Raw genomic sequence first — 26,288 nt, 5'->3', positions numbered from 1 at the left:
TTTAAATGAAATTTATATATTAAGTTGCGTTCATTCTAGAATATTAGAAGATATTAATAATTGACTTCCTCAGAAAGAAGATTTGTGGGCAGATCCACCATATTTGCATCAATGTATCAAACTAGGGCTTCCCTGGTGGCTCAGATGTTAAAGAATCATCCTGGAATGCAGGAGACCTGGGTTCGATCCGTAGATCGAGAAGATCCTCTGGAGAAGGGAATGGCTATCCACTTCAGTATTCTTGCCTAGGCAAGAACAAAAATATACAAATTATAGTTTTTTTTTCTTCACAAATTTAAGGATGAATAATAATTGAAAAGTCACTTTTTTAAAAAATGTATTTTGGGCTGCGCTGGGTTTCTTTGCTGCTCGCGGGCTTTCTCTAGTCGCAGAGAGTCGGGGCTGGTCTCTGGGTGCTGTGCTTTTGGTTCAGTAACTGACATGCAGGCTCAGTTCCCTGCAACACATGGAATCTTCCCAGGCCGGGGTTGAACCTGTGTCCCCTAGATTAGTAGGCAGATTCTTAACCACAGGATTACCACAGAAGTCTCTGAAGAGTCCCATTTGATGCCTATTTTTGGCAAGAAAAAGTCCTTTAAAAAAGTTGTATGTGGGTATGTTCATGTTACCACAAAAGGAGTTTACTTTTTAATAGACTTGCAAAGATTGCTGCTGCTGCTGCTAAGTTGCTTCAGTCATGTCCGACTCTGTGAGACCCCATAGACAGCAGCCCATCAGGCTCCAGGCAAGAGCACTGGAGTGGGTTGTCATTTCCTTCTCCAATGCATGAAAGTGAAATCACTCAGTCGTGTCCGACTCTTCGCGACCCCATGGACTGCAGCCTACGAGGCTCCTCCATCCATGGGATTTTTCAGGCAAGAGTACTGGAGCGGGTTGCCATCTGGGCACTTAAATTCACTTTTCCCCAAATGATAAAAGACTTTTTAATGTGTTTATGATCACAATTTTGATTATTATTGGCAAAATAATACCAGGAATTTTCATTAGCAAAGTAAAAAATGTACCTGTGTGTGAACAGCTTTAACACACAGGCAGCATCCTCTGTAGAGTTTGTGAAATTCCTACAGTGGTAGCTGCCCTGTTACAATAGGCTGAGAAAGAAGACAAGCGTCTGTGCTGTGCAGTGTAGTTATAGAAATATTTAACAAGTGGGAACAAAGCATGGCCTAGGGGCCGCTTCACTTGCCTTTCAAAGTGATAGCGATACAGAATCTTACTGCTTTTATCATCTACCCTGAGTGTCCCTGGTGCTCAGATGGTGAAGAACCTGCCTGCAATGCAGGAGACCCAGGTTCAGACTCTGGGTTGGGAAGATCCCTTGGAGAAGGGAATTGCTACCCACTCCGGTATTCTTGGCTGGAGAATTTCATGGACAGAGGAGCCTCACAGGCCACAGTCCATGGAGTCACAAAGAGTCGGGCATGACTGAGCGACTGACACTTTCACTTTCATGGGTAATTAAACCTTTCTCTTCCAGCAGAAACTGGAAAAGAAATGGTCTAAACCAGAATGCTTAATTGTCTCTCTATCCCAGGAAAGATCTGAGCCAGAAACTTAGAGAAATAAGGAAATTCTGCTCCAGCCTCCTGTTTCTCATCAGTATGTTAAGTGATGCATTCCATTTTCAGCGATGAATTGTGAAGGTTAGACTACTGAGGAGAGCGAGGCAGGTCTGATCCAGGCATCAGCCCTGCTCCTCCTGATAGACCTTCCCCATGTTTGCTTTCATCATTTAGATTGAATGGCTGAACATCAATCATGCCCACATTCAAATGTAAATATGAAAGCATATTCCAGAGTAAAATATAAAATGGATTTTGGTCCTTTTGGTGAGTTAAATTATCTGCTCGATTGCTTCCATCCATTAGTGGGGATAATAGAGAACTGACTGAACATCTTTTCTATACAGGAACAATTGAATTAGGCTTTCTATCTACAAAAGTGACTATCACAATTACTGAATGTGTTTAATGCCACTATAAATCTTTCCTGAAAGTAGAGAAAGAAGAAATAATAACTCTTTGAGGTATTCAGTGGCTGGGAAAATGGAAATTAAATACCACAATTACTCAAAATTATAAGAAAAAAGCAACTCGTGGGCTGTCCAAACTCTGGGAACCACAGTATCGCTTTATTAAGTAAACACAGGTGGGAGTTTCCTTCATAATAGTCTAGACACCACACCAGACCTTAGCTCCTAAATATTTATGGAAAATTTTCTAAGAAAGCAAGATGGATATGGTCTAAACAAACAATTCCTTACACAGACTCTCTTCTAGAAGACACTCACAGCATATTCTCAAAATGCCATCTTTTTTTTAGCGGGAGCCATAGGGAGCGCCTATAGACCAGTAAAGGCATAGTGATCCCATGCTTCCTAGGGGCGTTGTGGTTTGTATGATGAAAGACCGTGCTGTATCAACACATACAGTTGTACTTGGAGACCATCCTTCTGCCAAAAGAGAAGTTGTCTAAAATTGAAAATTAATTATAGTTTCAGTTTAGGCTTCTCTGTCTCTCCTTGTCTGTCTCTTGCTTTCTCACAACAACCTAAGACTGTACTTAGTATCTGTGTTAAAAATACTGCAAATATAAAGACATGGAGAAGACTTAAGTATTTCTCCCACATCTCTAGATTAATATTTAAAACACAGTAAACTATGTAGTAAATTAAAGATGTCATGGGAAAAGTCTCAAGAGCTTGACTTGTGCAGTCTTATAGCAGGAGTTTTTTATAGATTATTGACCCCACACCTAGTTTTGGTCACTCAGGGCTCATGGAGAACAATCAGTTTAGTTGTTTGGTGTCACACAACTAGATGATAGAAGATCCTGGCCTGGAAAAATGTCTGGACCCATCAATAACATTTATTTCAAGGAGGATATAAAACACTGGGAAAATGAATGTCTTTGGCTAAACCTACTTACTCCATTCTGTTGTTTAATGTGTTTTTTAGCATTGCATTTTGTTGCTGTCTTGAGTCTATTTATGCATATAAAATTTGCTGTATCTGTCTTGACTTTCTATTATCTTTTTAGTTTGTTGAACTCACGTGTGACAAGGGGCATGCTATTTGCCAACACAAGAAAACTCCAAATATCCGGTATAGGATGCTGTTAGTAAAAGCACCCTGGAATGTGATGTTCCAAAGGTCAGGGTTGCCTTTTGTTCATATTCATATCCTAGCCTCTAGCCATATCGGTTACTTAAATGCATATTTAAATTAATTAAAATTGGATAGGTAGGATTCACTTTCTCCATTGCACTAGCTGCATTTCAAGTGCCCAACAGCTTGAAATAATTCAATTGCTCAAGTGTAACCACTGGTTGCTACCAAATATGGAATATCACCAGCATCATAGAAGTTCTCTTAGTGCTGAGGGCTCCCCTGCTAGCTCAGCTGATAAAGAATCTGCCTGCAATGCAGGAGACCCAGGTTCGATTGCTTGGTGGGGAACATCCCCTGGAGAAGGGAATGGTGACCCACTCCAGTATTCTTGCCTAGAGAATTCCATGGACAGACCACGGGTCACAAAGAGCCAGACATGACTGAGCGACTAACACTTACTAACTTAGTGCTGGTAGCGATGAGTACTACAAAGACAAACAGCGTATTAGGGAGAGATAGGATGGGGGTACATATAGAGAGAGACGGTTGATAAATAGGTTAAGTGGATGAGTAAGGAGGGAGGGAGGAAGGGAAAGAGGGTAAAAGAATGAGAGAAAATGAAAGAAAGATAACTAGCTGATATTCTGAAATATTTTAGATGGGTTCTGTAGCTGGGTAATTCTATAAGAAGTTTGCTCATCACCACCTTTCTGAGGCTTATAAAATGTATCTGATCCACAGGATACAGAGTGGAGAAGCCGTGACTTATTACAGGCACCCTGTCACCTCAATTAATACAGCATGCCCACCTTGAGGTAGGTGCTTTGAAGCAGAGTAAGAAATAGCAGCTTTCAAATTCTTTAAGCACAAAGAAGACAAAAGCTGCAGTAATGATAATTTAGGACGGGAGCCTCTGGCATTCATATTATGGCATAGGGATGCAAAAACGATAAAAATGTCTGTGTACCTATGGTTTAAGTCCATATTTATAACTTTTCCTTGAAGATTATATACTGCATTCTCATTATTCCCATCATTTTCTTCTTGTTTTAAAATCATGTTATTGTATTATTCATAGAATTAATTTTAACATCTTACAAGCCATTTAGCAGAGCCAATATACATCTGCTAAGTATCACATATTACCAATGAGGATTATGATCCTTGTCTAACGACTACACGCAAGAACTTTTTTCCTGAGAAACATATAAAATGAAAAAAAAAATTTTTAATGAACTTATTAGGTTACATAATCCTTTCCCAGAGTTGAATAGTTCTCCAAAGAATAGTCTCAGTGTTTCTTTCTCAGCCCAGTTGGAAATGTCCCATATAATGGAATGACTGTCTTGCTGTCTTGGGAGGTGACAGTATGTAGAATTCTGAATCAGAAACATCACAGATTTCTGTGCAGAGTGAGGTTTTCCCATCCTATAATAGGAAAGAACATAAACTTCCTATCAGTGATAACACAGAAGAAGCTTTTATTAAATATTCTCATAAGTCTACCTTGACTTTTTGCTTCTGTCTTAAAAATTTTAATTGTTAAACATTCTGAATAATTGTCATTCAGAATCTTGGCTTCCCTAGTGGCTCAGACAGTAAAGAATCCGCCTGCAATGCAGGAAACCCAGGTTTGATCCCTGGGTCGGGACTATCCCCTAGGGAAGGATATGGCAAACCACTCCAGTATTCTTGCCTGGAAAATCCCATGAACAGAGGAGCCTGCTGGGCTACAGTCCATGGGGTTGCACAGAGTCAGACATGATGGAGCAACTAACAGTTCAGAATGATAAATCATTCTGATGGGAAAGCACCTTACCTCTTCTTCAAGAATGATAAAACTCACATGAAAATACAGCCAATTTCAGATAAAAGTTTCCATTTAGATATATCAGTATACTGAAATATTTTAAAAACTCAATGATATGAACCGTGAGGCAAATTATACCAGTATTAGTGGAGTACCATCTGGACATAACATCCATTTCTCTTCACAGCAAAGGATGCTCTCAATCCAAGGAAAGATTCCAATGGATCTCTCTGTAAGTAGGAAACTTTTATTTTATTTTTCATTCCACATGTTCTTTCTGTATGAGTTATATGTAAAAAAGTTTTTTAATACAATTATTCAATTAAAAAGTGTAATATTTTACTATGCTACTATATGCTAGTTATGGAGATGTAGGAATGAATAAGAAAGTTAGAGTTTATGATTTAATGGAGCTTAGAATTTAGTTGTGACATAAACATCCAACACATTCTTACATGAATGCTTATTTTGTCGAAATTATAACAATAATATCATATACATGTATATGTGTTTATATATATTTAGTGAAAGGCAATCACTGATTGCAAGGAGAATATATGATAGGTGGACCTTATCAGGCTGGGAGGTCAGAGGGGGCCTCCCTTTCAAAAGCTGGGTGAGTATTTCCATGTGAAAAACTAAGGAAGAACCTTACAAGAAGAGGGAACAGCTTGTGGAAAAGAGTCTAGAATGTTCTGGAAACAAAATGTATGTGCTTAAGATGAAAAAGAAAGCGCTGGACTTTGTGGCTGGAGAGAGAAGCAGAGTCTGGCAGAGAGACTATTGCAGAGGAGGAGACGCTGGAGGGGGAGAAGGGCCTGAGAGCGGTGCTGTGGGCGGGGGGCTCCCGGGAGGTGCATGGAGATGAGGGCTCCAGGGTGCCCTGAGGAAGAGGGCACGTGACCTCAGCGAGTGCCGGCTCGGTGTAGAGCGCGTGACTGGTGAGGCGTCCTGAGATAGGCTAGGAGTGGATGGGCGCCGAAGCTGAGACGGAAGCTCATTAATGCTTTCAGAAAAGTTGGCCTTGAAAGGTGGAGAGAAAACTATGCTTGCAGGCAGTCTCTTTGTTCTTATTTTTAAGAATGGCAGACACTAAATTAGATTTCAGTGCTGATGGGAAAAGGTCCAGTAGATAGGGAAAAGATAGATTTAGGAACAAATGAAAAAGGGAGAATAATTCCTAGCTTAAGAAAATTACAGATAGAATTACATTTTAGATAGTTATATTTCTTTCAAATATGATACACATATATCTGGAAAAATATTCTACTCTGTGCTTTATTATGGAAATTCTCTTTGTAGTTATCTCTTTTCTAATTCTAATACATTTATTTAATTTTAATATTTAATCATTTGGCATTAAATTGTTTGCTATGCATTATCCTAAAACTATTCACAATGCTTGTTACTAATGATTGCTTATATTAACTTAGCATTCCCTTATTACTAACAAATTCCTAGGTCATATCATTGCTCATGTAATTAATGAAATTTTGGTTTAATTGGCCATTCTCAACAGTATGTATCTATTCTTAGGTGGAACCTTGTTCTTGGGACTTAAAGAACTTATATTATGCAGTGGAATGAATCTCTTGATCCTTTGAATGGAGAGAGGAAAATACAGAATAATAGAGAGGGATTTGGGAAGATGGCAGCTCAATTTAGCCACCACTTGCAGTTGCTGGGACCACCTGAGAAGAGGGCTGGTAGCAGAGAGCAAATAAAACCAAGGGCTCCCTCTGGGCCTCTGGGTGCAGGGTTAGAGCAGACTCTTCTCCTTTGGGAGCTAAAAGAAATCCAAAGGAACAGTGTTCAAGACCTCTGGGTGGCCATCCTAGTGAGAGAGTGGCAAAGAGCTTTTCTGACCAATAAAAGCAAAAATGGTGTCTGATCATTTGACTGTCTAATCATTGACTCAGGAAGGTCATGATGATCTATCAAAAATATGAAAAAGTCACAAGACCTGAATAGAGTCTCAGAATTCTCTCCACCCTTACTATCAGAGGATGTGAGCCTTTGAATCTGGAATATTAAAGCCTCCCCACCATCAAATGGACTTCCCCCATAGCTCAGATGGTCATGAATCTGCCTGCAATATAGGAGACCTGTGTTTGATCTCTGAGTTGGGAAGATCCCCTGGAGAAGGGAGTGGCTACCCACTCTAATATTCTTGTCTGGAAAATCCCATGGACAGAGAAGCCTGTCTGCTACAGTTCATGAAATGCAAAGAGTCAGACATGATTGAGTGACTGACACTACAGCTACCATTGAATGAATTGTTATATATCAGAATCAATATCTAGAATGTATAATTTTAAAATATTTTATTGACAATGGAAGGAGGAGGGGGTAGGGCAGGGGACAGAGGAGGAAAAAACTTAACCTTTATGAACAATATTATAAATTTTATTGAAATATATTAAAGAAGAAGCAAACATAGGGAAAGGTAAAAATAGGAAATATTTTGGATAGGAAATCTCTGCAGAATATTTTGGAAGTAAGCATTGATTTTATACAGATCCTGTGACCCTGTAGTTCTGTTCCCACATGCACAGGCCAAAGGAACTCTGATATGTAAATATACAAAGAGACATCATCATCATTATTGTCATCACAATTAATGTTTATTGAGTATTTATGTACACGCATACATGCATGCTCAGTCATGTCCGACTCTTTGCAACCCCATAGGCTGTAGTCCACCAGGCTCTTCTGTCCGTGGAATTCTGTCCAGTAAGATTACTGGAGTCGGTTGCCATTCCTTCTCCAATTTATGTACAGGTACAACCATAAGCATATTATATATAGTAGCTCCTTTGTCATATTGCATCATTTGAAAATGCTGATATTTGACTATTTTTGACCTACAAAAATCACAGTTACATATGCATCAGGCTAATATTCTTCTTAATATTTCTATGAAGTAGGCATTATTATTTCCATTTTAAAATGGGAAGCTGAGGCCCAGAGAGACTAAACAACTTTGCCAAGTTTGCTCAGCTACTGAATGGATAGCCATACATCAAATTCACGAAATCTGACACTGGAATCCGTGCCCAAAACTGTGGTGCGGTACCACCTCTCAACCTGGAAAGAATGTTCACAGCAACACACCTCAGGATAGCAAAAGGCTGAAAATGATATCAAAGTCCCTTAACAAGGGAACAGATAAATAACTAGATGTGTATTCATAGAATACAAAATGAATAAACTAGAGTTCCTCATCTCCATGTTAAATGAAAAAAAGAGCGTTTCCATGAAGGTTGAAAACATTTAAGATAGTGTTATATATTGTTGAGGGACACAGAGGTATATGACACACAGATTCTTTCCCATGAATGAGAAGCCCCAGGTTAGGACAGTGGTTAATACAGTGTAGAAGATGCCACTGGGGGAAGGATGAAGAAGAAATATCCATTGTATTGGTAATATTTTAGTTTAAGTGAGGTGGTTGGGTACATGAATGCTTGTGGTCTCATTCTTAAGGCAACTCTGCAGGCAGAGAGAGAGAGAAATACCCACAAAAAGATATTCTCAGAGAATGTTATGAGGAATGAAAAACTTGGTAAGAGTGGGGGCAGTAAAAAAAAAGGACAACATTAAACATTTCAAAGATGTACACAGGGAGTACAATATGATCAAATTCATCTGTATTTACTTGTGTGTTCATAAAAGGAGTATGAAGCAGAGAGGCCAAGATCTTAACAGAGATTGTGCCAGTGTGATAACATTTCAAAGTGACTTTACATAGTTTTCTTACAGTTTTGTATAATTTTCAAGTATTTTGCACTTACTTATATGCAGTCAGAAAAAGTTACAGCATTGTAGACAAAGAGAGGATTGAGAAAGCTAGATGGGAAGGTGGACTCAACCTTTCAGTAAGGCAGATAAATACTGGCTTCTCTCTCATTTAGGCTTCCCTGGTAGTTCAGATGGTAATGAATCTGCCTGCAAGCTGGGAGACCTAGGTTCAATCCCTGGGTTGGGGAGACCTCTAGAGAAGCGAATGGCAACCCACGCCAGTATTCTTGCCTAGAGAATTCCACGGACTGAGGGGCCTGGCCGGCTGCAGTCCATGGGATCACAAAGAGTTGGAAACAACTGAATGACTAACACTTATACTAAACTTATCTCTCTCATTTAGAAGTGATAGACAGTATTTCCCACCAGGATCACTCATCTGGTTCAAATTCCATGTCTTATGGGACACCATCTAATTAATTAGCTAACAATCTCCCTAGGAATGTTTGGGCTAGGGATCTATCTTCTTCTAGGATGTGCTTATATCTTTGACAGGCATGGGAGCTTTTTATTTTCCTTTTTTTATAACTTCTATTTTTAATTAGGGATAATTTACAATGTTGTGATGGTTTATGCCATACATCAGCGTGAATCAGCCGTAAGTAGACATATGTCCCCTCCCTCTTGATCCTCCCTTCTACCTCCGTCCCCGTTTCAGCCCTCTAGGTCATCACAAAGTACTGGCTTTGCATTCCCTGAGAACCAAAAGGGAGTAGTAGCATTGAAACGTGTGCACCGCCATATGTAAAGTAGATAGCCAGTGGGAATTCGCTATATGAGGCAGGGAACCCAAAGCTTTTTTTTTTTTAAACTGGGATGGTTGCGGGGTGGGGAAGGGAGAAGCAGCTTAGGGGTCCAGGAGGAAGGGGGAATTTTAAATTCGGAGTTACAAATACATAGATTTTTGGAGGGATAAATAACATGGGTGATGAATTATAGGAGGAGAGCTCCAGGTGAGGGATTTGAAGTTCTAAATGGGGGTAGAATGAGGTTCTGTCCTTCCCTCATGGGAAAGGGGTCTGTTCTGTACATGCCCCTTGAACTGCCTTAGATTGCCCTAGAGAAGACCAGAACCTGGGCAGTCTCTTTTTCATGAAGAATTGAGATGAGCACAGAAACAGAACTATCTCGTTGCCCAGATGGTAAGGTAAGAGATGTGTTAGAGAGGAAGCCGTTCTCTCTACCTCTACCTGGAAGCTGACGATTCTTTGTCACCACAGAGACAGGGCTTCACCAGCATGTGGAGTCAGCATCTTGCAGGGTCAGAGCACTTCTCAAGAAGGGCAGATGAGAGGTGAATTCCTCTTCCGCAGATGAATTCCCAGGGAGCCAGAGCAAAGTGGCCAGTAAAGTGGAAGGGAGGTTTGGTCTCCTGCTGACAGACCAAGTTGTGATCAATGGCTTTGAGAACTTTTAAAGATGACTGGAAGACTTCACGGAGCAAATTTCTAATAACAGGAAGATGGTTGATTGGTTCATAAAAAGAGAATGTGTATCATTGTGTACGCGAAAATAGATCATGGTTAGAAGTACCAGTATGGGTTACCCTTATTTGGCTAAATTTGTAACTAGGTATTGTCTAATGAAGAATGTTAGCAGTGCTTTTTAGTATTGTGCGGATTACTTTTCACAATGTTAAAGAGTTAGTAAAATTGTCTGAGTTTAACTTTTTTTTTAATCATGAAATGAGTGAAAGGATAATCGTGTGAGAGATGATAAGAGCTAGAGTGAAAGAAGAGAGACAGAGAAAGACATGGAGAAAGAAAGAACATTAGTTATACCTATAAACATACGGGATGAGGAAGAAAAATGATTCAATCTGTCTTTATAGAAGTAAACAATCATTAATAGTGAAAACACAGAGCTGAAACTTTAGAGCTGAAAGGAGGCTTAGTTTTCATAAATTCCAGAAAGCTCATTATACTGATTAGGAAACACAGTCTAAAGACTTCCTTAGAAGAAGAGTCTCAGACTGAACAGATTTCTGTTGAATGTCATGTATTAACTTAAGGCTTAATATATGTATTGTTAGCATTTTCTGAATTTGGTTTTCAGCAAATTAGTAGCAAATGAATCATCCATAATTACCGGAGTTGAATTAAAGGAGAGTATTTTCCTACTTAAAAGGTAGGCTGGGGTCAATTTTATGGCAGTGTTATTTATGTTTATGCATAAAGACATCTGGTGGTCTGAAAATTCCATTTCCATTTCCAAGCCTTTTATATTTTCCACAAGTTGAAATGCCTGGTTCCTGCTAAATTCATTAGAATTGTTATAAAGGTGAAAGGAAAGGATGTAATAGAAATGGTAAGTGAAAACCTGTCACTAAGTCACTTTTGGAGCCCGCTGGGCTCCTCTGTCCATGGGATTCTCCAGACAAAAACAGTGGAGTGGGTTACCATGCCCTCCTCCAGGGGATCTTCCCAAATCAGGGTTCGAACCCAGGTCTCCTGAAGTGGCAGGAGGATTCTTTTCCACTGAGCCACCAGGGAAGCATGATATTAGAATTCCAAGGAAGGTAGAGTAACAGAGCAGACTGTGGGGAATATGGATGAAAAGAATTATCCTCATCTTCAGAATGGAGACGGTAAGGCACAAAGTTAAATGAGATGCTTATTTTACTGGCAGTGACATATGCCCACAGGTGGATGGGAAATGCTCTTATAGTAGTTTTAATTTGCTTTCCTCTGGTTGCTAATGAGTTTGAACGTGTTTTCCTCTGTGATGCATCCATTGTGCTTCCTTTACTGAGAAACTCCTTATCTTTCGCCAGTTGCTACATTATTTGTCATTTAAAAAAATTCTTTTGTAAGAATCCTTTATATGCTCTTCATACCAAACCTTTGTTGGTTGTGTGTTGTGCAAACACATCCTTGCTATTTGAGGCTTGGCCCTTCACTTTCTAATGGTTTCTTTTCATGATCAGAATTTCTTTAACGTAGTGTAATTATCAGTCTTTATTTTATAGTCGTCTTTTGTGTCCTTTCCAATATCCTATCCTGAGATATTTTTTTATTATCTTTCAAAAGCTTGTGCTTTTGCCTGAAATGTATAATTCTTTAATCTACCTTAAAGTTACACATGGAGAGGATGTGAAGTAGAAATATAATTTTTATTATTTTGTATCTACAACTAAATGTGCTCATACCGTTTCTGAACAATCTGTCCTTTACCATTGTACTCCAAGGCCCATTGCATGAAGGATTAGATTTCTAAATGTGAGAGTTTATTCCTGTATTTTCAATTCTGCTTTCTTGGATCTGTTTGTCTATCTCTAGACAAATATCATGCTATCTTAATTACCTTTGCTTCACAATAAGTTTCAACATATCTGGTAATAGGGCTTCCCTGTTGGCTCAGATGGTAAAGAATCTGCCTACAATGCAGGAGACCTGGGTTCAATCCCTGGGTTGGAAAGATCCTCTGGAGAAGGAAATAGTAAACCCAGCATTCTTGCTTGGAGAATTAAGTGGACAGGAGAGCCAGGAGGGATATACAGACCATGGAGTCTCAGAGTTGAATGCAACTGAGCAGCCTTCACTTCACTTCACTATCTCATAGTAAACCCACCGTCCTTGTCCCTGTCCTGCATACATTTTAGAATCAGCTTGTCAGATTATATGTAAAAATGTTTTCTGTCATTATATTAAATTTGTAGATAAATTTTGGGAGAATGGATATTTTTATGATGTTGAGTCCTTAAAATCTGGATATAGTTTCTAATAGGAAAGACATTATTTTCCTAGGCCAACTGGCATGATTTTTTAAAATATTAAAATTAATTTATATCTGACGCTAAACTTAGTAAACCTGAATTTTAAACAGAATGAGCATTTATAAAAATCTGAAACGCCTCGAATTCTGGAAGCCAAGGAGCAGTTTACAAAACTGAGACACATTTTACAAAGCACTCCTTACCTGAGACCCTTGTCCTTCTTAAATTCACTGAGTTATAAGAAGAGCTTTTATAATTTTAAGAGCTTAATTCATCTGGTTTAAGTTCACTGATACTAAGCTAATATGAAAGCTATTTCTTCTAGCTGCTAGAAGTCTGTCTTTTCAGTTGAATTTTAATTCCTGTATGGAATTGCTTTTTTTTAAAGCTAATTTTTCTGAAAATACATATATTTTGAGCAACAATCTCCTCCAAATATCCTCTTATTTATGCATTTCTGATTTTGTGCATTCCTCTCATGGTGAGATGAACAAGCAACTGAACTTAAAAGGGTCAAAACTTCAGAAGCCCTTTTTCTTGAAATGCAGGGCCCAAATTCACTTACAGAGTCAAAACTGGTCCAGAGTTCTTTCTTTCATCGTTCATGTGCTTCCATAAGCAAAGCTTCCTATTCCCTAAATCCCATAGACAGAAAGCAGCTCTTCCAGCCTGGCTAAATATGGGATATGTCAACCAGTCTCCCTCTTCATCCGGGTGGGCGGTACCTTGAGAGTGTTAGTTGACCCTACCCTTGGCACTGATGTCAGACCTATCACTGGTTTCAGATGCCAACTGAACTCATGAGATGCTTCATCTCTTCTTCCATGGAAGTGACTTCAGTCATTGGGAGAAACAGAAAATTACTTATTATGTGAAACTTTTGTACCCATAGGTGTGTGGGGTATTTTGAAGAATACCGAGATCTCATGGCTAGAGATCCATGGTTGTAGAATGAGACAAAGGAAAACTGCCAATGGAACCCTACTATGGGGATGTAGCTAAAAGAAAATTGGTTTTACTTGCACATGGTAGATGCAGAAAAAATATTTGTTGATAACAGCCAATCTTCAAAAGTTTATTTCTACCAAAAACCAATTCAGAATTCTCAGAAAACCATTGAAAGACATAGTGATATAGAGGAAATTGAGTTTTACTTCTTAAAGCAGGTTCTCTCTATCTCTTTGATTGTCCCCATCACTTTTAGATTTGGATTTGCAGCAACAGATTTGTGCAGGCTCATTTTTTTTTTTTCCTTCCTGACGCTATGGCTACAATTTATTCAACAAGTCTGCACCTTAGGGTATGACTGTATGGATCTACCAACTAGATTTCCCCAGGGTAAAGTAGCTAGATCTGAGAACTTTTATCTTGCAATGCACTCAAGCTTTTGCTAAGAAATATTATTTACTGAAGTAATAAATTATTAAATTATTTACCCCCAAATGGGTAGAACATAGAACAAGGTTAAGCACACATTTCAATTTAAGTTCATTATATCTTAGGCAGTGGGTGTGAAGTTATTTCTGTTACTGTTTAATCCAACCCTGTCTTTTCTTAATCATTAAAGGAAAAGATTTTCTTTTTTTTTTCCCCCCTCTCTCTTCAGGCGTCAACAATTCCAGAGGCCTAAACTATCATAAAACTTCTTGGCTATTTCAGATAGCCAAATCACAAATCTCGCTTACTTCAAGTAGGTGAGATTTTATAGGAATGTAATGATATTTAAAGGATTTCTTAGGCTTATCCAGACGATGATTTTGGTTTGTCCAATTGGCACTCTCAGCACTGGTATATTCTCTCTACCCTATCCCCACAAAAGGACCTCCCTCCCCTCCTCCTTACTTTTTTGCATTGGTTATCTGCTTCCTTTCATTTTGGAACAAAGCTGGAACATTTAATAGGTAGATAAATGCAATTTTGTTGTTTTTATTACAATCAGCAGGGTTTTTTTTCCCCCCTGATGATTGAACTACCATCTCACTTACTCTAATTCAGGGCTAAGGCCTTTTATATGCTATACTTCAATAATTAAGATTATGAAACAGCCAGCCTAGGAGATGAATAACACATATTTAAACTGGCTTCTTAATGGGGCTTTGCATTTTTCTCTCTCTCGCTGTCGTAAAATTCAATCAGATAGAACACTTTAAATGTTATATTCAGATCTTTCTCTCTATTCTCTCACTTTGATCCTCACTTGATATGTCTATTTTTCTTATTTCCTTCATTGAACAGAAAGAGTAGCCAACTTCTCTGTAGTTCAGAAAAAATTAATGGCACTTTTTAAAGTTAAATGATAGCCATATAGGGTTATAAATTGCAGGTAAAAGTGTATGATCAATTGCTAAAATAGAAATAGAAAATACAATTTGGGACTCTTTAGTTGTATAAAAACAATTACATATAAACCACTACGATTTCTATTAAAAAAAAAAACATTTTCTGTCACAAATCAAAGGCAAAAAACTGTAATATGTCAGCATTAGCAGTATTTTGGCAAAAATGCACTTTTTCAAAGTCTAAAGCTTGCTTTGCTTTTAAATGATAATGAAGTGGCTCTTAGGCCCAGTAAGAAACCATCTTCGGATGGTCTATAGCCTTAGAAATGCTTTAAAGCATCAATATTCTCTGCAGAAGTCTGATCTTTTAAAATTGCAAATTGGAAAGGCATCACAAATATCTTCCTGATGGTCAAGCTTTAGGAAAATTAAAAATGTGGAGATTAGCATATTGTAGTACAAATCCAGGAATGGTTGTTTTTAATCCTTCTGTTCTATACACAGGTTTTAAAAGCTAGAAATTACAACATTTTGATTAAAAAATAATGTTATAAGGCAGATATTTATCTTTTTCACAGGGAGGTGTTGTGAAATTAAGAACTAGAAATCTTCATGAGTAAGTCTTAGCTTAGTGCTAAGGATGCTGTTTGGTCTCAAAAATCAAGAGATAATTAATATATCACAGTCTTGTTACTTCTTGTTTTCTCCTCATTTATTGCATAGTTCTTTTTAAATAAGCAGAATCATCTGAGTCTAAAATCTCTTCCTACCCATTTAAAACTCTGACATTTATGTGTCACTCAAGTAATTTATGGATGCAGGAGCCAACATGTGTCTTCATGTGACCGATTTTCTTTCTTAGGGTAACTGGGCAAAATTGGAAGTTAGGTTATTTGTCTTTGGTGTTTTAAGTTTCATCCTCTAGCTAGCTTTAGCCTGGATGCCTGGAAATTATCATGCTGCCTCCCAACCCCCACCTCCATTTGCTCCTCTGACCTTCTCAGGAAAGGTTCTCGCCCCCTCCCCAGTCCCCACCAGAGTATGCCCGGTACTGATGGAGACGGGACAATTTTTGATGTCCTTGAAATATCAGACTCCTTATTCCACTGTTATTCAAGATAAACTTTGGGTGGCCTTACTATTTCTCAAGATATACTTGCCAGTTCTGGGACAATTTCCAGACCTGGCATATTTCTGACTCTCAGGAGACCAGATATTCTGGTTTCTTCGGGATTATCCCAATACAATTATTAATAGTGCCTCTTGCACAATCAGAAATATCTGTTTGAACAATAAAGAATATAGCTGCCTTAGCTATAGATCAATACTTACCTTCAGTTTCTGTAAAAGAGCAAGTAAGTTGAGGCCTGGAAAGAGAATACTGGTTTTAATGATTCAACACTTTGCTGATATTTGAGAAAGCAGATTAATTGGGGATTTGGGGGCTTGAACTGAAATGAAATGAGTTGAAAAGTCAGTGAGATGCAAGGAAAGGATCATACCTGGAGAGGAAGGTAGGTTCTTTCACAATAAATCAAATCAAGTCACATTCTACATTTCCATAATAACCCATATCATTGCTCTCAATCATAGCCAACCAGCAGCTCAATTTTTTTTTTTTCCTTTGTTGAATCTCCTATCTCATTGTCAGTCCCCTCCTTATCTATTCAGGCTCTGCACTATAAGCTACAGAATCTTGTTTCATTTTTCTTCCCCATAAAATTAGTGTTTTGTATCTGTCTCTTCCAATTCTGTCATAAGATCAGAGTCAAAGACTCTCATTGGTTTTGCCACTGCTAGGGGTATTGTCATAACCTTCTAACTAACCAGAATCTGTGTGTTCAGTCACTCAATCTGTCGTACTCTCCACAACCCCATGGACTGCAGCATGCCAAGCTTCCCTGTCCTTTACTATCTCCTGGAGCTTGCTCAAACTCATGTCCCTTGAGTCAGTGATCCCATGCAACCATCTCATCCTCTGCTGCCCCCCTTCTCCGTTTGCCTTCAATCTTTCTTAGCATCAGGACTTTCTCCAGTGAGTTGGCTCTTTGCATCAGGTGACCAAAGTATTGGAGTTTCAGCTTCAGTATCAGTCCTTCCAATGAATATTCAGGACTGATTTCCTTTAGGATTGACTGATTTGATCTCCTTGCAGTCCAAGGGACTCTCTAGAGCCTTCTCCAGCACCGCAGTTTGAAAGCATCCATTCTTGTGGCGCTTTTAATTTGTCTTCCATGCTATTGACTGTTATTTCCTGGAAAAATATGTATCATGTCCTAGCCTGCTTTAAAACTTCTGTGTGCTTACTGTTGCCAACAAAGTAAAGATCTAGCTGCTTAATAGGATATAAAAGAGTTTTCAAAATCTGGTTTCAAAGTGCATTTTCAATTGTAGCCATTCCCATCTCCAAGTTCTTGTCCTGCTCTGCAGTAAACTGAAACTCAGGCCATGCTAAAGTCTTAGTTCCTAAAGACACCTTTCCTCTGTTTCTTTGCCAGAATGTCCTCTTCTTTCTCATTTCTACTCCCATCTTTCTATGCCTCATGTATGTCCAGATAGGCTTCAAGACCCAATTCAAATATTATCTTCACTCTGAAGCTTTTTCCAGCTCTTTTAAAGAAGAAGTTTGTGTTACTTGTGCACTTTAAAAATGCTGACAGTGAAGGCCCTGATTATGACTGTCTTACTCTGTTGTCAAACTTTTGAGGGCAGCAACAAAGTTTTATGTGTTTCTGTACGGACAGAACTTAAGAACTTCTAGTACATAATTAGACCTCATTCTGTATTTGTTAATGAAGATTAAGACATCATAAATTTCACTCAGAGTTCTTTGTATCTACTTTCTACCTCTCTTGAAAACCACATATTCACTTTTTTATTTTATATGGACTCTGGTTCCCTTCAGTCTTATCAGTATGTCTTTTTGTTTCTCAAACTTGAAAAGTTGCAGAATCCCAAGGTAATCTCAAGGATTCTGCTGATCCCAGGTGGAAGAATATAACATAAATTAATCTAAATATTTTAGATGATCATTTATCACTATGTGATAATATGCAACAATATCTATGGTGGGTACTGAAATTTCATAGCAATATACAACCAGAAGATGGTCCTCTAGATGATTGAGAAAATGCTCATATTAATTTTCAAAGCATTTTATCAAAATTAAAATACAAGATAAAAAATACTCAGATCCCAGCAGATCTCCCAAGGCTATTTTGAGAATCACTGCACTATGGAGAATTCCCTTCTACTTCTGTGCACTGCCAGTTAATTATTAAGAGAACATAGCAAGGGTCACAAAGTAGATACTATGGATATTTGCCTACAGAGGGAATGTATCTCATCCTCCCAGTCACAGCTCACCAAAGAAGAAACACAGTTTAACTAAGGAATAGAAATAAGAAGAAGAGAGGGTGAGTGGAGAGGAGGAAAGAACAGGTGAAGGAAAGAACAGGAACGCAGAGGTAGACAGGGAACTGGCCTGGCTCTGGACAGAGGCCGAGCACATGTCCTGCTTGATGGATTTGTCAGGGACACAGTGCCCTGCGGGCTCTAAAAGTCTGCCTTGGGCCACCTGCTCTGATGTATCTACACCTTTCTGCTCAGTCAGAAACTGCACTGTTCAACATTAAGAGTCTATTTCTTGCTTTAGATGGGAATGTTGTCTCTAGAAATTCTCTGTAAAAATACTCCTGTTTTACAGGAAAAATTTAAAAAAGACCAAGCATTCTGGTTAATTTACTACAGTGATTTGTTAGTTTGATTGACTCCCTCTTAGCCAGCTCAGTCTTCCGAGGTACAAGGAATTGAAGCTGTGACTCATAATAGTAACAACAACAAACATAATAATGCATCACATTTTCTAAAAGCCTAAGTGTCAGGGAATGTTCTATATTATACATATATGAAATCATCTAGTCTGTAAAAATAACTCTGTGATTAGGTGCCATTATGACTCTCATTTTGGAGATGGAGGAGCTGCCAAGAATCACATCTACTGATTCTGCCATTATGTTCATCCAGTCTCTTTTCAACAGAACCCTTGGTCATGAAGAAGACTAAAGATACGGACAGGCTGCCTTGGAAGACGCACATCTGTACAGTTGTAAATTCTGGGCATATACCTTATGATCAATTTGACCAAAATAAACATTCATGCAATTTTAAATGTACATTTATTAAGCTCAAACTTAGAGGCACTGGGCTAGGGGCTGAGACTAGACAGATGCAATAGAAATAATACTTGAGAAATACATTTGAAAACCCCTTGTATATGAAGAGCAATGTATCTTCAAGGAGCAATGTTTCAAGCAAAAGGCTTTCACTCTATCCCTCAAGCTGCTAGTCTGTGATTTCCACCCCATCAAGGAATTTACTAAACAAAAGTATTTTCACTTCAGAATAGCCTCTTTCTATTTCTTCTGTCTGAAGACTGACACTCTTCTGATTGCTTCCATTTCGATGAAATTGACCAGAGAAGATTGCAGTGTACTTAGATAAGACTTACATTTGTCCATTCAAAAAATTTTCTTGAGCACCTACTATCTGCCAGGCTTTGCTCGGTGCCATCTAGATAGCAGTGAGAAACACAGAAGCAGTTCTGAGTCTCATGGAGTTTGCTGTATAACATGTGCTTTGGTGGGCCACCAGTAAGCAAAAAATCTGCTATAAATCAACAAAGCTATTTATTCCAATTTCCAGCCGTAAGGTGGCACGCCTCCAATGATTTATTGTACAGGATCCCCCCTTGCTGTGCATGTTCCTGCAAAGTCTCATTAGGACCTTTAAACTAAAAATATCTGATCCAGCTAAATTTTGGAAAAGGAAACTATTATTTGAAGAATTCATTTTCAGCAGCTGAGTGCCTCAGGAAGTTAGTAATGCCCAGTGGAGCTTTATGCTTCTGGTCTTCTCATTTGAAAGCAGCAGAGGTTGGAACGGTTCTTAGTTATTAACATCTAATGGCTGTTTTGTGACTTCTCAAGTGCCTTGGACTCCTCCTCCCAAGTCCCAGGGAATGGAAAGATACTTATTTGAATTTAATTAACTCAGAGGAGAGTCAGCCTGAAGGATAATGATTGAGTATACTTAGTACTGAATGTTCCTACATCTTCCCTAAAACTTAATGATGGATTTGTTGGACTGCTAATTGCCAGGAGTATGTGGAATAGAAGCCCCACGGAGAAGTAAAGCCAAAGTCAGGAAGTACCTGTCACCACCATTCTCCCTCTGCCATTAAGTTACAGTCTCACCTCTGTCTGTATCCGTCTTAACACAGAATCCCCTTTGCAGAAGTTACTCCTTGTGTTCCAGATAGAAGCTCCATGAAATGCAGAAAAGAATGACAATGAATGAGACTTCAAATCTGTGCTTTTTCTTTGAGGCAACTTCTCAAGTCTATCTTTCTCTCCTAAATGTCTGTACTTTGCTAATTGAAAAGATACTTCCATTTTGATAAGTCTTCAATAACTTCCATTTTGATTACTCAAATTCATATCTAGATTAATGAGATGCTGTACCTAAATTCCATGTTGTTTTGTAGGTGCTGTGAAAAGCTGTCATAGTAATTTGTTCACAAATTTATTCATTCTCAAATATTTATTGCAGATATGCCATGTGTCAGGCACTGTGTGAGAAAGTGCAGGCATAACAGTGAACAAGAGAGATATAATTACTACTCTTATGAGTTTACAAACTCACACTTGTATTTATTTACTCTCTCACCTATTTAACTAGTATGTATCATATGCTAGATCCTGTTTAAGGGATCTGGGAAGATTCCAAAATAAATAAGAAAGCATTCTAAGGAACAAATGTAGGGTCCCTTCAGGAGGACAGTGACATTGGGATCATAAAAGGAAGGAAAAGTCTTTAAAGATAGTTTGGAGGTAGAATCAACACTGGATGATTTTCAGGAGTGGAGAAAAGGTAGATATTGATGGGGATGAATTTAACTTATTTGAAAGTTTATACAAAAGGTGTTCGGGTTGATTGCTGGTGCTGCTGAACCAAGTTAGAAGACGAAGGAGGAGAACTAGCTTGAGAGCAGGTTTAGGGGAGACAGAGCAGCAGAATAGTGGAAGGATAAGGAAAGCACAGAGTTTGATTTGAGATAAACCGGATTTGAGATGATACATCCACGTGTGTCCTTTTCTGTTCAAATGAGAGACCATGAGCTTCTCCAATGTCAAGAAAGAACTGAATTCTCTTCATTAGATGCGTATGTTAGATATTATTTATTTTTTATTCTAAATCTTATTCCCAAAGGAGTTTTGGTAGCTTAAAATGCCACGTAGAATAAAGTAAGATAAAATAAAAATGAGAATACATGGGATGTGTTAGGCATTTCTTGCCTTTGGAGAAAATCTTTCCCCCAAATTAAAAATCATTTTTCTGCTACATGTATTTCTGGAGCTTCCTGGATCTCATCCTGTCTAAAGTCTGATTATTTGACTTTTTCTTTATTTCTGTGATCTACTCCAGACCTTACAAATTTTTTTCCCTTAAATCAGTTAGATTTTGGTTCTTCTGGTTTCAACCATAGAACCTAACCTGATTTTTTAAAAGTTCCTAAAGATGGTGGTGGGTGTTGTTTAGTTGCTAAGTTGTGTCCAACTCTTTGTGACCTCATGGACTGCAGCATGCCAGGCCTCCCTGTCCTTCACTGTCTCCCTGAGTTTGGACATGCTCAAACTCATGTCCATTGAGTCAGTGATGTCATTCAACCATCTCATCTTCTGTCACCCTCTTTTCCTCTTGCCTTCAGTATTTCCTAGCATCAGGGTCTTTTTCAGTGACTTGGCTCTTCTCATCAGGTGGCCAAAGTATTGGAGCTTAAGCACCAGTTCTTCCATTGAATACTCGGGATTGATTTCCTTTAGAATTGACTGTTTGATTTCCTTTAGGGTTGACTGGTTTGATCTCCTTGCTGTCCGGGGACTGCCAAGAGTCTTCTCCAGAACCACAGTTCGAAAATCCATTCTTTGCTGCTCAGCTTTATTTATGGTCCGACTGTCACATTCATACATGACTATTGGAAAAACCATAGTTTTGACTCTGTGGACCTTTGTCAGCAAAGTGATGTCTCTACTTTTTAATACACTGTCTAGGTTTATCATAGGTTTTCTTCCAAGGAGCAAGCGTCTTTTAATTTCATGGCTGCAGTCACCATTTGTAGTGATTTTGGAGCCCCAGAAAGTAAAGTCTGTTGCTGATTCTGTTGTTTCCCCACCTACTGCCATGAAATGATGGGACCATATGCCATGATCTTAGTTTTTTGAGTGTTGTGTTTTAAGCCAACTTTTTCACTCTCTTCTCTCATCTTCATCAAGAGGCTATTTAGTTCCTCTTCGCTTTCTGCTATAAGCATGGTGTCATCTACATATCTGAGATTGTTGATATATCTCCTGGCAATCTTGATTTCAGTTTGTGAGTCATCCAGCCCAGCATTTCGTATGATGTACTCTGCATATAAGTTAAATAAGCAGGGTGACAATATACAGCCTTGCATACTCCTTTCCTAATTTTGAATGAGTCCATGGTTCCGTGTCCAGTTCTAACTGTTGCTTTTTGTCCTACGTACAGGTTTCCCATCTCTTTAAGAATATTCCACAGTTTGTTGTGATCCACAAAATCAAAGCTTTAGCATAGTCAGTGAAGCAGAAGCAGATGTTTTTTTGGAATTCCCTTGCTTTTTCTATGATCCAGTGTATGTTTGGAATGTGACCTCTGGTTCCTCTGCCTTTTCTAAATCCAGCTTTTACATCGGGAAGTTCTCTATTCATGTACTGCTGAAGCCTAGATTGAAGGATTTTGAGCATAATCTTGCTAGCATGTGAAATGAGTGCAATTGTATTGTAATTTGAACATTCTTTGCGTTGTTCTTCTTTGGATTGCAATCAAAACTGACCTTTTCCAGTCCTGTGGCCACTGCTAAGTTTCCCAAATTTGCTGGCATAATGAGTGCAGCACTTTAACAGCATCATCTTTTAGGATTTTAAATAGCTCAGCTGGAATTCCATCACTTCCACTAGCTTTGGTTGTAGTAATGCTTTGTAAGGCTCACTTGACTTCACACTCCAGAATGTCTGGCTCTGGGTAAGTAACCACACCAACATGGTTATCTGGGTCAATAAGAACTTTTTTGTACAGTTCTTCTGTGTATTCTTGCCACCTCTTGTTAATCTCCTCTGCTTCTGCTAGGTCCATACCATTTTTGTCCTTTATTGTGCCCATCATTGCATGAAATGTTCCCTTGGTATCTCCAGTTTTCTTAAAGAGAACTCTAGTCTTTCCCGTTTTATTGTCTTCTTCTATTTCTTTGCATCATTCATTTAATAAGGCTTTTTTATCTCTTTTGCTGATCTCTGGAACGCTGCATTCAGTTGGGTATCTCTTTCCCTTTCTCCTTTGCGTTTCACTTTTTTTCTCAGCTATTTGTAAGGCCTCCTCAGACAACTACTTTGCCTTCTTGCATTTCTTTTTCTTGGGGATGGTTTTGGTCACTATCTCCTGTACAATGTTACAAACCTCCGTCCATAGTCCTTTAGTCACTCTGTCTACCAGATCTCGTCCCTTGAATCTATGCATCACCTCTACTGTATAATCATAAGAGATTTGATTTAGGTCATACCTGAATGGCCTGGTGGTTTTCCATATTTTCTTCAATTTGAGCCTGAATTTTGCATTAAGGAGATGATCTGAGCCACAGTCAGCTCCAGGTCTTATTTTGCTGACTGTATAACACTTTTCTATCTTCAGCTGCAAAGGATGTAATCAGTCTGATTTCAATACTGACCATCTGGTGATGTCCATGTGTAGAATCATCTTGCGTTGTCTGCTATGACCAGTGTGTTTTCTTGGCAAAACTTGTTAGCCTTTGCCCTGTTTCAATTCGTACTCCAAGGCCAAACTTGCCTGTTACTCCAGATATCTCTTGACTTCCTACTTTTGCATTCCAGTCCCCTATGATAAAAAGGACATCTTTTTTTGGTGTTAGTTCTGAGAGGTCTTGTAGGTCTTCACAGAATCATTCAGCTTCATCTTCTTCGGCGTTAGTGGTTGGAGCATAGATATAGAATTAAGATCTTGCAAATCACAGAATCTCAGTTGTGTCACCAGCTGAGCTGAAGTAACATGAAGCTTAGTGAGACCCTTCTCCCTGGTCTGGCAGTTGAAACATTGTGATATTGTAGCAAAGCAAAGATTGGTTAACTGATTTCCTTGGAAATCAGTCCATATACTTCCTAGATAGAAATTAATAATATGGTAGAAAAATAACAGAATTTTGGCATGTGTTGACTAATTTGCGAAGGTTCTATGAAAAGAGGCTAGTTTTACTGTAGTTAAAACTAAATTGTATAAAAGCATGAAGGAAAACAAAGAAAAAAAGTCCATCCAAGCATCTCCTGATAAAGATCTTTACCATAAAAAGCCTAAACTAAAATGAAGCCTGAGGACAAGAAGCAGGTCACTTTGGACTTCTCACTTGAGGTTTCTGTTCTAATGTTCTGGTAGAGATCCAAATGAGCCCCGTAAGTTGGGGTAGCCCCAGATGGAGAATCCGATCTATTGCCATCTCGGATGTGACAGTGATGTCATATTGTCTCTTCCAGAGAGAACTGGAAATGACAGGCTGGCTGACTAAGAGGCTCTTTCTCCTGAAAGGGCTCCAATTCTTATTTGCTTTGGACCTCCTACTATTCTGTTGTGTTCACTCACCTCCTTTTCAAAACAAGAGGAAGGGTTTGTTTTGTTTTGTAATTATGCTTTTTTTTTAAAATTTCCACAACTGTGTATTTTGTATATTGCTGCTGCTGCTGCTAAGTCGCTTCAGTCGTGTCTGACTCTGTGCGACCCCTTAGACGGCAGCCCACCAGGCTCCCCCATCCCTGGGATTCTCCAGGCAAGAATACTGGAGTGGGCTGTCATTGTATATTGGGGATAGTTAAATATATAATTTTCATATATTTAAATATATCATTTAACCATAGGTTGGTCCACCAGTGAAAGCTAATCTGGACTTGACCTAGAGAAATTCCTGTCACCCAAAGATCCTGACCTTGGATCTGGAGGCAAATCCTTGTTCAGAGGACAAGACTTTACGACCCCCTTCTTTGGCGGGGGAGGGGGAGTTAGTGGATTTTAGATGTATAATTAACATATGCATTGAATTTGGTGTGGGTATTTTTGAAATTGCATGTTTGAAAAGAAGAATCAGTGTGCATGTTGGAATGAAATGTTCAATATTATGAACATCTGTTATTTTTGCCTGTTTTATCAATAAGTTTAAGCTGAGAGTTGCTTCCATTACAAACCCCAGGATTCAGTGGCTTACAACAAAGGCTTATCTGTTGCCCACATTGCATGTTCATATGAATTAGCTCTGACTCTGCTGTCATCCTCACTCCAGGACCCAGACTAAATGGAGCTGATCTTATCTGAGACATTGCAGTGGAATGAGAGAGCATAGCAGGATATGCCCACATTCTTAGAACTTCGGCAAAGAAATGGCACATATCACTTCTGCTCACATGTCATTGGCCGATGCAAGTTCCAAGCCGGTGCTGACAGCAATAGGGTGGGGATGGATAGCTTTCTGAGGGTGTAGGTGTCACAAGGAAGGACTCTGAATCATCATCTTTTTGCTGGTAATAACACTCAATTTTCCCTTGCAGAATAATCTCTTGCCAACTCTTAGTGAATGTGGGTTTGACAGGGTTGACCCAGATCCAGAGAGGGCATGGGAGAGAGCTAGGGTTAGGTAACCAGTGTTCTTCATTTGTCTGGTCAGAGTAAGACCAATGAAATTCAGTTCCTGGATGGAGAAATTCTTTTTATGTTGGAACTGCTAAGAAGATAACGTATAATCTTGGAGCTGCAAGGAACCATCTAGGTGGAAGACACTAAGAATGAAATAATCATAGAAGAAAACAAAACTGAGAGGTAGAGTGCATTAAACACAGGTCTGATGTGACTATTTGACTTCCTGTCTCCCCCCTTTTCAGAAGCTAAACCAAAATATGTAAGTCAGTATTCCCCCCCCCCCCCACCCAGGAGTCAATTCGCATTGACTTGTAACTGAAAAAATTTCTTATTTTATAAAGGAAGGGGCCTTAGTGCCTGAAATGCATTTCATGTAAATGCTTCTCTATACTTTGCTGAAGGGACCCACAATTTTGGTTACAAGTTCCCTAGCTATCAACTCAAAGAAAAAAAAATTTGATTAGTATATAGTACTCTTACTGTTCTTGCCTAGAGAATCCCATGGACAGAGGAGCCTGGCAGGCTACAGTCAGTGGGGTTGCAAGAGTCAGACACGACTTGGCAACTAAACCACCACCCTTACTCTACTGTATCTATATTTCAAGAAATTGCCCAATGTATGTTAAAAATGATCAGACATTAGTATTTTCTTGTGGTCCAGCTTGGTGCAATTTGCAGTACTCTATAGTGAAAACAAACCGTTTCTCCAGCAATCACAGTTTTTCAAAGTAAGTTTCTTCCATGGGACATCAATTAAAACTTGCTATGCAAAGTGTGGTACACAG

At 38.8% G+C, this 26,288-nt stretch overlaps 1 long non-coding RNA gene across 1 annotated transcript in view; it reads left to right on the top strand.

Moving 5' to 3' along the window:
* The first annotated feature begins 3,058 nt into the window (after positions 1-3,058).
* The window catches only part of LOC122432583, a 156,147-nt gene continuing 132,917 nt past the window's right edge, over positions 3,059-26,288 (top strand). The window contains exons 1-3 of the long non-coding RNA XR_006266883.1: positions 3,059-3,173; positions 3,873-3,946; positions 5,129-5,173. This is a non-coding gene — a long non-coding RNA (uncharacterized LOC122432583). The remainder of the gene's footprint in view (positions 3,174-3,872; positions 3,947-5,128; positions 5,174-26,288) is intronic.

Source organism: Cervus canadensis, chromosome 31, assembly GCF_019320065.1.
Source record: "Cervus canadensis isolate Bull #8, Minnesota chromosome 31, ASM1932006v1, whole genome shotgun sequence".
Lineage (NCBI taxonomy): Eukaryota > Metazoa > Chordata > Mammalia > Artiodactyla > Cervidae > Cervus > Cervus canadensis.
Note: the sequence above shows the minus strand (reverse complement) of the source record. Positions and strands in the feature narration are given on the sequence as shown.